The following is a 15022-nucleotide window of genomic DNA, read 5'->3' as shown; positions in this document are numbered from 1 at the left end:
TCAGTTGCTTCATGTATGTCATGCTCTTGGGATGCGTATGACGCATTGACTTGGTCACTTGTCACTGGTACTTTGTCTTAGGTTGCTTGAGCCCTTGAGCTCGTTTGTACACCTTTAGTGCCAGTGGGAGCATCTTGCATGCTTACTTGACCTTGAGCAGGGATTACATGCTATTGGAGCAGTTACATGTATTGGAGCAGTCTATGTCATTGAGCAGTTACAGATGTATTGAGACTTTGGGATTATACTCTGACAATTGGATGTTGCATTGAATATATGTCTTGGTTCACAGGATGCTTATGAGTTGAGTCTCAGTTTTGGATCCGCTTTCCTTTGAGCAGACACCTATTTGTGTCAAGTTTTGGCAGTTGCAGGTACATTTTACCTGGATTGTCTGGGGGTGTGCCTCTTACTGGCAGATGCTATTTGACATCTCTTGGTGTTATACTCATGTATTTTCACTATCATTTGGCTTTGCTTTGTCCTCTTCATGCCAGCTTTGGACCTAGCATTGTTTAGTTGACATTAGATCCAATTTTGGGACAGCTTGCTCTCATTATTGCAATTCTAAAATTTATTACAGCAAGCATTTATTGGTGGACAGAGCAGTATTTTTTATGTTGAAATATCCTAATTTGGTGTACCACACCTAGTACTAAGTGGGCAACATCTTTTGGCACACTTTTCTCACCATTTGGAGCTCATTTCAGCGGATTTTGAGCATTTTCTGCAATAAAACAGCCAACAGTTTTACATTGTCTGCGCATTTCCAACCTGCATTATGGCATCCTCTTCGACTGATAATGCCATATTTAACATCACCAAGTTGGATGGTACCAACTACTCTTATTGGAAGAGTCAAATTTGACAGGTCTTGGTGTAGAAATCTCAGATTAAGCCACTTTGGTTGAGCGGGGAGCAGCCTGAAACTATGGACAATGACGACTGGCTTGAACTTGATGAGCTATGCAAGTCCACGATTGTATTATCTCTCACTGAACAGGTACATTATAATGTATTTGAGGAAGCGCAGAGTGCATGGGATCTATGGAATAAGATCAAGAATCTTTATGATAAGAAAAGTCCGGCGAGTCAGACGTACTGGTTGAAGCAGCTTATGGATCTGCGCATGAAGGATAATGCGACTATGTCTGCTCACTTGAGCCAGTTCCATGCTATACTGAAGAACCTGACTTCACAGGATATCACCTTTGGAGAGGAAGTAACTCCTCTTTTCTTGCTTGGGACTCTGAATGAGTCATGGGATATATTCCGCACTGCCCTATGTGCCTCTAGTGCTACTCTGAAACTGAATGATGTTGAGAGTGCTCTTCTGCAGGAAGACGTTAATCGCAAAAACTTGGATTCCTCTCATCTTTCACATGCTTTGACAGCTAGAGGCAGGAATGACAGGAATGATTGTGGTCATGGCCGTGGCCGTGACTCGCAGAAGGGCTGGTCTAAATCTTGTGGAAAGTCGCGTAGTAAGTCGCGTGGGTGCAACGCTAATGTCACTTGTCATCATTGTGGGAAAAAGGGCCATATTAGACCACAGTGTCATGAGTTGCACAATGAGAAGCGCAAGAATAAGGGAAAAGAGAAAGTGCAGGAGAAGTCCTCTGATCGCAGCATAGTACCTGCGAAGTCTAGCATCAAGATTGAAGAAATTAATGTCACGCAGACCTAGGATTCCGATGGTAGTGATGAGTTCATACTTGTAGCTAGTTCTTCTGATGCCTCACACTTGACTGAGACACCTAGTATGTATGCACAGTGCTGGTTGTTGGATTCAGGTGCGTACTTCCATGCGACGCCTTACCGTGAGTGGTTTCACTCTTACCGTACTGTATCTGGATCAGTCAGACTTGGAGATGACAGGTCTCTTGATATTGTGGGCTGTGGAGATATTCAATTGCAGTTTTCCACTGGCAGTTCCTTTTTGCTCAGGGATGTACGTCATGTACCTGCGCTTACGCGCAGTCTTATGTCTACAGGACAGTTGGATGATGCAGGGTTTCATGTCTTTTTTGGGGATTCTGCCTGGAATATTACCAGAGGCAGACTTGTGCTTGCTAGAGGCGCCAAGGCTGGCAGCCTCTATCCTCTTGTTGTATCTCTGGGTCTTCTATAGACCATGTTTTGGTATAGTGGGTTCTATCCCACATGTATCACTTTGGCATGCCCATTTGGGGCATATGTCTTTGAAGGGAATGAAAATGTTATCTGGTTTGCAGTATCTTCCGCCTTTGGACTATGCACGTATTGACTCGTGTGATCATTGTCTTTATGGTAAGCAGAATAGGTCTACGCATAAGAAATCGGGTAGGCCATGCATGATGAGCCCTTGGCTTTGGTGCATTCAGATGTTTGTGGGCCCATGCCGTGTATGTCTATGGGTGGCGCGAAGTACTTTGTTACCTTCATTGATGATTTTTCTAGGAAAGTGTGGGCTTATCCCGTAAAGCAAAAGTCCGATGTCTTGGCAGTCTTTCAGCATTGGCTTGCTCTTGTTGAGAACCAGACTGGATATAGGCTGAAATGCCTTAGGACTGACAATGGGGGAGAATATGTCTCACGTGCTTTTGAGCAGTTTTGTGATGACAGGGGTATTAAGCATCAGTTGACCACCCCTTACACCCCCGCCCAGAATGGTTTGGCTGAGCGCATGAACAGGACTATTCAAGAGCGTGTCCGCTCTATGCTTAGCCATGCAGGCCTACCACAGAGCTTTTGGGCTGAGGCAGTTAGTATGGCAGTGCATGTCATAAACCGATTGCCTTCTAGTGGATTGGATTTCTAGGTTGCAGAGGAAGTTTGGGCTGGTAAGCCACCCTCTTATGCGCATCTCCGTGTCTTTGGATGTGAGACATTTTGCCATGTGCCCAAGGACAAGAGGAATAAGTTGGATCCAAAGAGCATTAAATGCATCTTTCTTGGTTATGGTGATTCAGGAGAGATGGGCTATCGCCTATGGGATCCGCAGGCACGAAAAATAGTACGCAGCCATGATGTAGTCTTCCATGAAGACAAGATGCACAAGCAGCCTGAGAAGGTGGTTGAGATCCGCAGAGTGATCTTTTAGGAGGAGCCTAGAGCTCCTGCACAGCCAGTTGGACAGCCTATAGCTGCAAACCAGATGCTCATGGTCAGGGTGTTGGATAGGCAGCTGGGCAGGCAGCAAAGCCTGCAGTGAGACGGTCTGCTAGAGACAGACGTCCACCTGATAGATTTCAGCCCTCTATGCATTATGTTTTGGTTACAGATGGAGGAGAGCCTTTCACTTATGATGAGGCTATGTGCAAGGGTGACAGTCACTCCTGGGAGAGGGCTATGTAGTCTGAGATTGACTCCTTGCATAAAAATGAGACTTGGGATTTGGTTGCCTTGCCTAAGGGCAAGAAGGCTTTGCCATGCAAGTGGGTGTACAAGTTGAAAAGTACCCCTGGACACCCCAAGCCGTCATACAAGGCTAGATTGGTAGCAAAGGATTTTAAGCAGGAGCATGGTATAGACTTTGATGAGATCTTTTCTCCTGTGGTTAAGATGACCACCCTGCGCTTGGTCTTGGCTTTGGTTGCTCAGCTTGACTTAGATCTATATCAGATGGATGTCAAGACGGCTTTCTTACATGGGGATTTGCATGATGAGATCTATATGGAGCAGCCTAAGGGCTTTGCAGAACCTGGCATGGAGCACCTAGTGTGCAAGCTGAAGAAAAGTCTTTATGGCTTGAAGCAGGCACCTAGGGAATGGTATCATAAGTTTGATGCCTTTATGTAGTCACAGGGCTACAGCAGGAGTGCTATGGATCCGTGTCTTTACACGAAGAAAGCCCGTGATGGTTCATTGCTTATTTTGGTACTCTATGTGGATGATATGTGATAGCAGGGAAAGCTCATGATGAGCTAGATGCTCTTAAATCTCAGCTAAAGAAGAGCTTTGAGATGAAGGATTTGGGATAGGCCTCTCACATACTTGTTATGCGCATTGGACGCGACAGGCATCAGGGACTCCTCTACTTGTCACAGAGGGAGTATATTCATAAAGTCCTTGAGCGCTTCCGCATGTAGGACGTAAAGCCTATTGGCTGTTCATTGCCTTCTTATGTGAAGGTATCACCGGCCGATTGTTCGCAAATAGATGAGCAGGGGGCCGAGATGTCCCAGATCCCTTATGCTTCAGCCGTGGGTAGTTTGATGTATGCCATGATAGCCACTCGTCCAGATATTGCCTTTGCAGTTGGTGTTGCGGCACGCTATATGGTTACACCTAGCAGGAAACATTGGGATGCCGTGAAAGGTATCATGAGGTACCTGAAGGGCACAATAGATATGTGTATTTGCTATGGAAGCCAAGATACAGGGGTCGTGGGGCACACTAACTCTGATTATGCAGGACATGCAGATAGTAGGAAGTCCACTTATGGCTATGTATTCACCTATGTTGGAGGTGCTGTCTCTTGGATGTCCAGGGTTCAGAAGTGTACTGCTTTGTCTACCACTGAGGCCGAGTATGTTGCAGCCACTGAGGCTTGCAAGGAGGCCATATGGCTAGGCCATCTAGTTTCTGACCTTGGGATTGATGCTATACCTACACTGCATTCGAATTCTATGAGTGCCATTCAGTTGGCTAAGAATCCGGTCTTCCATGCGAAGACGAAACACATTGAGCTGAGGTATCACTTCATATGTGGTGTCGTGGAGGAGAAGTCTGTTGACCTTGTCAAGATCTCCACTCACGAGAATCCTGCAGATCTTCTCACGAAGCCTCACTACTGAGCGCTTTGCCTTCCTCAGGAGATTGGATGAGATGTTTCCTTTCCTCATCCCTTGTACCTATGTATAGTTGTACTATCTTTTTCTTTTCTTTTCTCTCTCACTGGGGCAGATTCGCCTTTAAGTGGGAGGTTGTTGGGGTAAAGGCTCCTCTGCCGTGCCGCCCCGTGTATTACTACACTAACAGTACCCGCCACTGCACACTGTAGGTGGCGGGCGCTTGTCACGTCACTTTATTCTTTACATTCATTTTAGTGACTAGTAAATAAAGGAAGGCCCGGTCACACATTGTGACTATTGGAGTTTCCATTTCTTGTCTCTCTCTTTCTTGCTCTTGCTCTCCCGCCATAGCTTGTGTGCAAGTTTCGATCCTTCTCACCTTTCATTAACCATGATTGCGCAACGTGAATTCTAAATGACTTTTCATGCATTGAACTGGTTAAAAAGCTATTATTTTATGTTAAATATGGCGATAATCCTATCATTTTATGTGAGTAAAATTTTAGGCGAATTCAGCCTACCGTTGCATGCAACTTAGTTCTTAGTATCAACAAAACCTTAAGCATGACATTAATCCTTCCATAAGAACTAAGTCCTAAATTAACTTTTTTAATGCTTGGAACCTGGGCTTGATTCGTGTGTGCTACATTGGTCGTTCCGCTCGTCCCTCCAGCATTACCGATGGCTTGAGCGCCTATGCTTCCCACGACTTTCTTCTTGGGAGCCATTCGCCTCACGAAGATTGGGTAGTCCGGTCCTTGACAAGTTTCTGGTAGATATGTTTGGTTGGGAAAAACCCACTGAATGGGGTTCATTGTCCAAAGAGTGGTTCGGGTGACTTGTAGCGGCTACCCTCTTTCTCTCTCTTCTTCTCCTTCTCCCACTTTCTTTCACCTTCTGCTCCTCCCTCTTTTCCCTCTTCTACTACTTCTCTCCCCTCTCCCTTACCTCTTCTTCTTTGTCCTCTACCTCTCTTCACCTTCCTTCTCTCCCTCTACTTCCTCTTCCTCCACCTCTCTCCTACTCCTCTTCTTCAACTACTCTCCCTCTTCTTTTCATTCTCTCTTTTTTTTTTCTACTCACTCCTTCTCTCCATCTCCTCACTCCTTCTTATCCTCTTCTTCTCCTTCTCTCTCTCTCTCTCCTCCCTTCTCTTACTCCCTCTTCTTTTCACTTCCTCTTGCTCTCTCCCAATCCTTCTTCTTTTCACACCTCCTCCTTCTCTCTCCCTCTTCCCTGCTCTTCTCTCTCTCTCCCTCCTTTTTTCTTACCTCCTTCTACTTCTTATCCTCTCCTTCCTCTACTTCTCTCCTCCCTCTACCTCCTTCCTCTACTTCTTACCCTCTCCTCCTTCTTTCACCCTTTTCCCTTCTCTCTCACTCCTACTCCTTCACTCCTTCTCCTTCTCTTCTCCCTTTCCCTCCTTACTCTTCCACCTCCTCCTTCTTTTCTCTCTCTTTCTTCCACCCCTTCTTCTCACCTTCTCCTCTTTCCCTCTTCCTCCTCTTCTCTCTCTCACCTTCTTTCTCTTCTCCCACCCTCTTCTTCTTATCCTCTTGCTCTACCTTTTTCCCATCACAGTCTAACAAGGAGATCATTTATCTTGGATGGCCTAGGGATGGCCCCGCGTCTTCAGCCAGAAAGGGGGGGGGGTGACGTAAGGAGGCCGTTGCCTTTACCGGCCACTAGCTAACACGGGTTCTTGTTCTCTCTCTCTCCTCCAGTCTCTTTCTCTCTCCCCTCAGCTTCTTTCATTACAAGTGGTATCAAAGCTTCAGGCTTTGTTCCTTTTCCTCTTTCCCCTTTCTCCCTTTTCAAATCCCAAAAACCCTAGTTACTCAGCTTACAGGTACAGGTACAACAAGGACTGCAGTTAACTCCAGCTTTTTGGAGCAAGCAGGAGCTATGGCTGGAGACTCAGACATATCTGGAGGTAAAACGGTTAAAATAGCAGGTTGTCACTTCTTTTCATGCAAATTTTAAGGGTTCCAAGACAAATTTAGGGTCCCAGGAGTTAGAAGTGGGCAAAACCCCAGTTACTTATGCTCTAGCCCCCTTTCTCTCTCCTCCTAGGCAAGCTGCCCTAGCCACACAACAGAGAGAACTCATCTTTTTCCATGGGGCAGCCATGAGAGGGCAAGATTGAAGCCTCAGGAGCCTTCCCCACTTGCCCTTGACCATAGTCCATACCCTTGACAAGGGCTAGAGGCTAGAAGAGACCCCGGGGAACAGCCCGCAATTGGCGGCACATTTTGCGCTGCTGTTCCCTGCTCCTCCTACCTCCCCCCTCTACCCCATCCCTCCTTCCTTGCTCCCCTCTACCATTCCAGGCCCTGAATCCACACATTGATCTCCTCCTCCTTGACACTCTTGCTCCGGGGATTCAGCCACAAGGTGGTGGATTGTTTGGAATAGTTTGGGGCAGCCATGGATTCTTCAAGCTAAACCATCTCTAACCCTGAGAGCTCATACCCCACAAGTCCTTTAGCCCATGAATGATTTCTTTTGCCCAGATGAAGATATTGAACTTAGCATGCATGGGAGCTTTGCGGGTAGCCATGAAAGCTTAACTTGAAGCTTCCCGTCCTTGAAGCTCAAGCTCGGGGATAAGCTTGGGAACCTTCTTCGTCAGCAAAAGCACTCGAAGCCTGAAGCACTCTTCCACGAATGCCCAACCAACTACCAGACTTCATCAATGGAGCAAGTGGCATCATGACGATTCGGGATTCAACGGTCATCACAAGCATTAAAGAGGTATGCCACTCTGATCTTAATCTCTCAATTTAGCCTTGCTGAGCTTAATCCATTGTTGGAGAGATTCAAGATTGCATATAAGCATCATACCTCTTCCCCGGGATTTCATTGTAATGGCTAACATTAACCCCTACCTTGTCTTATGATCTTGGAAGAATATTAGCCATTGTAAAGTGTGTAAGTAGCAGCCCCAGTGAGTCACTGGACTACCAAGGTAACCCCTACCACAACCCTCATCATTCCTTGCATCTCATGAAAAGGCCCAATGTCTCCTTTCCAATGCATCTCATGCTCATTGCTAATTAAAATTTTTTGCCATGTATACTCTGGCTGAGGAAAAAGGCCGATGCCAGGGGAGGTGGTAAGGCAAAAGAGAGATGACCCTCCCTTACCACTTAAGACCCTGAAGGGGTGCACAACCCGGCCCTGGGGGAACTTTGCCCACCTCCTGGTGATCCGGAGCCCAATACTTATTTGTAGGTGCATGTACTTCCATAAGCCACACTTCCCTACCCCAATGATCCCTCTTGAATACCCCACAATGATAATGGCACCCATGTATGCCACTTGAGGTACATGCAGTCTATGGAGATGTATGGTAGTGAATGTACTTATGCATGAATGGCAATGTTGATGGGTATGCAATGATGCTCGGGATTATGCTCAGTATGCTCAAGATGCTATTGAGGTGTCAGATCAAGCCCTTTGATCTATGCTCTATCCATGTCAGACATTGGCACTAAGGGATAGACAGTGTTTTTTGGTCACAGTCCTGCAGAACTGTCACAAAGATCCAATTGCAAAACATTCTGTCCTAAATCAGGGGGTAATCCCTATAGCTCATCTCAAAGAGGGCTTTGTCCCCTCTGGTTTGAATAAAAAATCCCCCCAATTAGAGTTACGGTGTGAAAGTTATGCCCATTTTTGTGCACTAGGGTCACTATGGATAGGTTGCAAACCTCTCCAGGCCAGCCACTGTAAAACCCTACAAAAAATTGTGATCATTTTCTGTCATAAAGGTTAATAACTCATCTCAAAGAGGTCGCCGTCCCCTTCGACTTGAGCTCAAAACCTCATCAATCGGAGTTTCCTACTAAGAGTTACGCCCTTTTTACTAACAGTAGGTCCTATGGACTGCATCTAGATGGCTGGCCAGAAAGGCAAAAGCAAGGCCCAAGAGGAACTCCAGAGGGAGATTAGAGACTCCCGGACCTCCATGAATGCTCAAGGAAAGATTACCATGGTGATATACAGGAGGACATGCCTGAAACGGACCCGTATACCCTTCTTAATCACACCCTCTGTCAACATGAGCTCCGTCATATGGAACACCACAATGATATGGTCACCAACCAATGCCAGATGATGTCTAAGTTTGATGAAGCGATTGAGCACATGGCCATCTCAAAATCAAAGACCCAACAAGCCTTGGAATAGTTCACTGCTCTTGTTGCTCAGCTAGTGACCGCTTCATCCCAAGAGAAAACCAATGACTCTAGACATGAGTCTAGACGCCCTCCACATCAGGAACCGTTGCATGGACCACAGGGTATACTTGGTGCTAAGGGAATTTCCCTTCTACTTATGAGATCGGGGAACCCTCGCACATGCATGATGAGCCCCTATTGAATTCCCTTGTCCACCATGCCGACAACATTCACTTGAGGCCTTCCCCTACCTTGGGTCGAATTTCACTCGTGAATCAGCCCCATCAAGGACAATATGGTACAAATGGCCAGCCTGGCAATCATGGATACCATGGCTATAATGGACAACATGGGCTAAATGCACCACAAGGGATGTATGGACAGCAGGGCATGTATGGCCACCACGGAATCCATGGACAACAAGGATTTCATGGGCAGCATGGCCCCTATGATTTGCGTGACAAGGTCATTCTCACAAAGTATAATGGGCAATCTCCCTCACCATCTGAACTGGAAGAATGGACGTCCAAGTTGGAATTCTACCTCAATATCTACCCCCGCACTGGTAAGCAGAAAATACTTTTTGCTTCTATCCACTTGGAAGGTTTTTCCCACACTTGGTGGTGCTATGTCAATCAAGAGAATCAATAGTTCATTGATTGGGAAGATTTCAAAATGCATATGGTCCGAGTTTTTGTGTCCCCTGTGGAAAAAGAACGGTTGGCAAGAAGGTGGTACACTCTTGACCAACGTAACCTCACTGTATGTGACTACACCAATCAATTCATGAACTTGACCATGTATGTGGAAAGCATCAGTGACGATGCTAAACTACACAAGTACATTTATGGGTTGGAAACCGAGTCTATCAGCTGATGTCATGGCCCAAAAACCCACTACACCGTTTGATGCAATCGAACTGGCTGAAAGATATGCAAGAAAGTATAGTAAGAATGATCATTTTCAGTAAGGTGTTGGACCTCCCCGCATCCCTTCATGATCAACCCCATACGGAGGTGGTTTTCGAGGCTCTTCTATGCCTAATAACAGCCCCAAAGTACCCACTTACCCCACCTTCCATGCTGAAAGGAAAATGGGCACTTTTGGGACATCATCGAACTCTATGGCTGAAAATCGGTATGCTGAAAATAAATAGTCCACTACATCACCTTCCCATGGATCCAGTAGTCAACGATTCATCTCCCCAGATGTTGTCAAGGAACGGAAAGAAAAGGGCCTATGCTTTAAATGTGGAGATAAGTACACTGCTGATCATGCCTCCAAATGCCCGTACAAGTCAGCTAAGGTCAAAGTTCATAGCATGTATGTCATGGAAGATTGGCACAATGAGGAGGATGACCTGGCCATTGACCAGACTAAGCCCATGGAGGATGCTGATCATGAGCAATTCTATGACCTGGAGGATGGGTTTCCCTTTTACCCGGGTGGTGTGCCCTCACACATACTTGATTTAACATCCCACCCACCTCCCACTTCCCTTTGCTCAATCTCCTTGGATGCTTGGACGGGTTCCCGCAATCCCAATACCCTTTGCATCATTCAAGGTAGTATCAATGGGAAGCATGTTTTTATCCTTGTGGATAATGGAAGCACTCACAGTTTTGTCAATAAATCAGCCATTGATCGGTTGACATGTATTCCTATGGCATTACACCACCCCTCTATGTAGCAAACGGAGAAGAAGAAATCAGCACACATGTATGTCCCGCAGTTTTCTTATGCTTGGCTGAAAATTATGTGGCAATGGTTGATCTGATTGCCCTAGATATGGGCCCCATTAATGTTGTCTTGGGCTATGATTGGCTGAAACAATTGGGGAAAATTGCTATGGACTTCTCTCAACTTTACATGGAGTTTATGATGCATGGAGAGCCTATCCACCTAGAGGGAGTTCGAGACCATGAGGATTTTCAACTCATTATAGCAAAGCAACTCAAATGGGAGTTTAAGAAATGCTCACAGATCTTTTTTTTGCAATTAAATAATGACAATTCTAATCAGCCCTCCACAGTATCATATGACTCTGCCTTGTAGGCCTTACTTGAGGAATACAATGACTTATTTCAGATGCCTACATCCCTCCCTCCCCAGAGACAAGTGGACCACCCACTTGATCTAGAGCCCCATTCCAAGCCAGTGAACAAACCCCCCTATAGACTATCCAAGTGTGAGCGTGAAGAGGTTGCAAAGCAAATCAAGGAGTTGCTGGAGATGGGTTTCATCGAACCGAGTTCTTCCCCCTATGCATCCCCTGTTCTCTTAGTAAAAAAGAAAGATGGCTCCTTCCGCATGTGTATTGACTACAGAGATTTGAACAAGATTACAATGAAGAACTGCTACCCCATTCCATAGATTGATGATTTGCTGGATGAGTTAAAAAGGGTATGATTTTTCACTAAGATTGACTTGCGCTCTGGCTACCATCAGATTCGTATGCGAGTAGGAGATGAGGTTAAAATGGCCTTGCAGACTGATCGTGGACTTCACTATTTTCTTGTGATGCCTTTTGGGTTGACTAACGCCCCTGCCACCTTTCAAAGCCTCATGAACAAAATCCTATAGCCCTTTTTGTTCAAGTTCGTGCTTGTTTTCTTTGATGACATCCTCATTTACAGCAAGTCATCTATGGAGCACTTGACACACGTTCGGAGGGTATTTGACATATTGAGAGAGCATCGACTCTTTGCTAAGGAGAGCAAATGTATATTCATACAGACATCTGTGGAGTACTTGGGACACATTGTAAGAAAAAATGGTATACAAGCTGACCCCAAAAAGGTGCAATGTGTTAAGGATTGGCCCACTCCTTCCACCACCACCTCCTTGCATGGCTTCCTTGGTCTCTCCTCATTCTACAGACGCTTCATTAAGCACAATGCCACCATTGCAGCACCTTTGACTGATTGCTTGAAAAAAGAGTCATTCTTTTGGGATGCCACGACAGATCATAGCTTCAAATAGTTAAAGGACGCGCTTACTTCAGCCCCCATCCTTGTTTGCCCTGACTTCTTTAAGCTCTTTACCATTCATTGTGATGCCAGTGGCCGGGGTATTAGTGCAATATTGTTGCAAGAGCATGGTGTGATTGCATTTGAAAGCCGCAAGCTTGATGAGAAGGAGATGCAAATGAATGTATACGATCAAAGGATGTTGGCCATCCTCCATGCCATCAAGAAATGGCACCACTATTTGTATGGCAGTTTCTTCCAAGTGAAAAGTGATCACCGAGTCCTCCAATGCTTCTTGACTCAGTCTACTTTGACTCCTAAGCAAAGGCGATGGGTGGCAACCTTATAGAACTATGACTTTGACATTTCACACACGCGGGGCAAGGATAATATTGTGGCTGATTCTCTCTCTCGAATGTGGGCATGCAGAGTGTCATCTACCTCAGAATTGCACAGTGATTGGGTTGAAGAGCTCCAGGAGGCTTACTTGTTAGATGACCATTTCAGCCACATATTTCAAAAATTACGGCATGGATATATGGCTGAAAACTCCCAATATCAGCTCAAGCATGGCCTTATTTGGTCCCATGGCAACATTGTCATCCCACACACTTCCCCCTTCACGCAGAAGATCATGGAAGAAATGCATTCTTGCCCCACTTCTAGTCACTTGGGTGTTTTCAAAACATATGACACGATTTCCAAGAGCTTTCATTGGAAAGGCTTATGGAGGGATGTCAAGGACTTTGTGACCAAATGTGTTCCATGCCAACAGAACAAGGATAGTATGCTTAGGCCCACTATCCTCTTGCAGCCTCTCCCCATTGGACTCACATCACAATGGACTTTATCACCGGCCTTCCCGTGACTAAGAAAGGGTGGAACAATATCTATGTGGTAGTTGATCGCCTCACCAAAGCTGCCCACTTTATCCCCACTAAGGTCCAATATACTGCCTCTTAGGTGGCCACTCAGTTCATGGAAAATGTTTTCAAGTTGCATGGCCTACCACAAGTCATAGTACATGATGGGGATGCAAATTTTATGAGCAACTTCTGGGAGACAGTTTTCACCTCCATTGGGACCAAGCTTGCTCCATCCACTACATACCACCCTCAGACTGACAGCCAAAGTGAGAGAGTGAACAAATGGCTTGAGACATACTTGAGGCACTTTTGCCATGATGTAGAGCACAATTGGGATACGTGGCTTCACTTGGCTGAGTTTGCATATAATAACTCCACACACTCTAGCATTGGAGTTTCCCCTTTTGAGGCCTTATATGGGTATAAAGTTCCCCTCCCTACAGTCTTGTTTACTAATAAGATCAATCCTCAGAGTCAAGCTGAATTGGATCGCATGCAAGCTTTACTTCAACAATGCAAAATGAATCTTCAGAAGGCCCAAACACACATGAAACTCTATGCTGATGAAAGAGCAAGCATTTGGAATTCCAAGAAGGGGAATCGGTCCTTTTGAAAGTGCTTAAGTCGCTCTACTCCACTCTCAAAGAGGCCAGCAGTAACAAGCTAGCCCACTGCTTCTATGGCCCATACCGCATCCTGAAGAGAGTTGGTGACTTGGCCTACCGCTTGAAACTTCCCCCTACCACCAAAATCCACAATGTGTTTCATGTAAGTCAACTGAAACCCTTTGTAGGCTCCTCAGTGGACCATGTGGAAGAACTTCCCCCCATCGATGAAGAGGGCATCACTCAATATGTTCCTGAAGCAATCATTGGGCAGCGAGATAAGCATTACGATCCCGATCCATCAAAGAATACCTCATCAAATGGCAAGTCCTACCTGTGGAAGAAGCCTCTTGGCACCCAGCAACAATCCTCGATGAATTTCCCTACCTCCATGAACTCCAATGGTTGGAAGACTAGTCGGTCATGACCCAAATTGCCCACTTCCCGCCCGCAGAGTGCACACTGTTTTAGAACAGTTTTGTACTTACTCAAATCCAATGCATGTGCATTCTACATACGCTAAAAGTGCTCGTCATAAGCTCCATTTTGACATATAGTACGCCCCATTTGGAGCTACCTATCAAAAGTTATGACCAGTTTACTTCAGTCAACCGGTCTAGGACTACATGCTATCCCTAGTCTCTCCACACCTATTCTTCATTGTCAAAGGGCTCTGAGTAGTACTCGGCAACCCTCCCTTAGCCCACCCATCACTCCCCTTTGTTTCTCCTTTTTTTTTTAGGGAAAAAACCTTTCGAGGGGGGATGGATTGTAACAAGCGGGATACACACCGACTAGGATTTAGACACCCCGTCACACTGACTGGGGTATTTAAGGTGTAAGAGCCCCAGATTAGGGCAACCAGTTATTATCAGGATCACACTCTTCACCTTCATCTCCAACTTCCATGGCTTCCTTCTCCTTTCTCTCCTCTTTCCTCTCTTTCTCTCTCCTCTTCTAGTCTTCTTCCTTCTTCTTGTTCTCTTTCTCTCTCCTCCGCTCTCTTTCTCTCTCCCCTCAGCTTCTTTCATTACAAAAGGAAGGGGGGATATTGATTCCCATTAGCTGCACTGCATGGGGACAATATAAGAATGGTCATAAAAGAATATTCCATTCTCTACAAGCTCTGTCTTCCAAGCATAGATGAATGAGCTCTTATATATTCGTCTTTTCCCACGTTTTGTCTACTGCATGGTGATCCAACTGCCTTTGCTAATGATAGTAGGAATCCATCTTCCATGTATTTGGAATGAGTTCAACATTGATACGGATGTGATTTGGGAGCTTGGACACCTTGTTGAAGGTTAAATTTCTATATCCATAGTAGAGAGAGAGAGAGAGAGAGAGAGAGAGAGAGAGAGAGAGGGAGAGAGAGGGGACTTGGCTACCACACAAAGGAGAAAAAAACATGAGAGGGATAAAAGAAAGGAGGGGACAAAAAAAGAGTACCAATATTTTTTAAAATTTGAATTTAGATCAAACCCATCGCATTATGATTAATCCAGACATATTAAATAAAAGTGGCCAAGAGATTGTATGTCATTAATGCAAAGAATGCCATAATAAAGAATATAAGGAGCTAACAATAGATATTGATAATATAAATTTGTAATACTATATATATAT

This window comes from Lygodium microphyllum, chromosome 4 (genome assembly GCF_053477565.2).
Source record: "Lygodium microphyllum isolate KBCC chromosome 4, Lygodium_microphyllum_v1.1.10, whole genome shotgun sequence".
Lineage (NCBI taxonomy): Eukaryota > Viridiplantae > Streptophyta > Polypodiopsida > Schizaeales > Lygodiaceae > Lygodium > Lygodium microphyllum.
The sequence above is the reverse complement of the archived record's forward strand: the minus strand, read 5'-3'. Positions refer to the sequence as shown.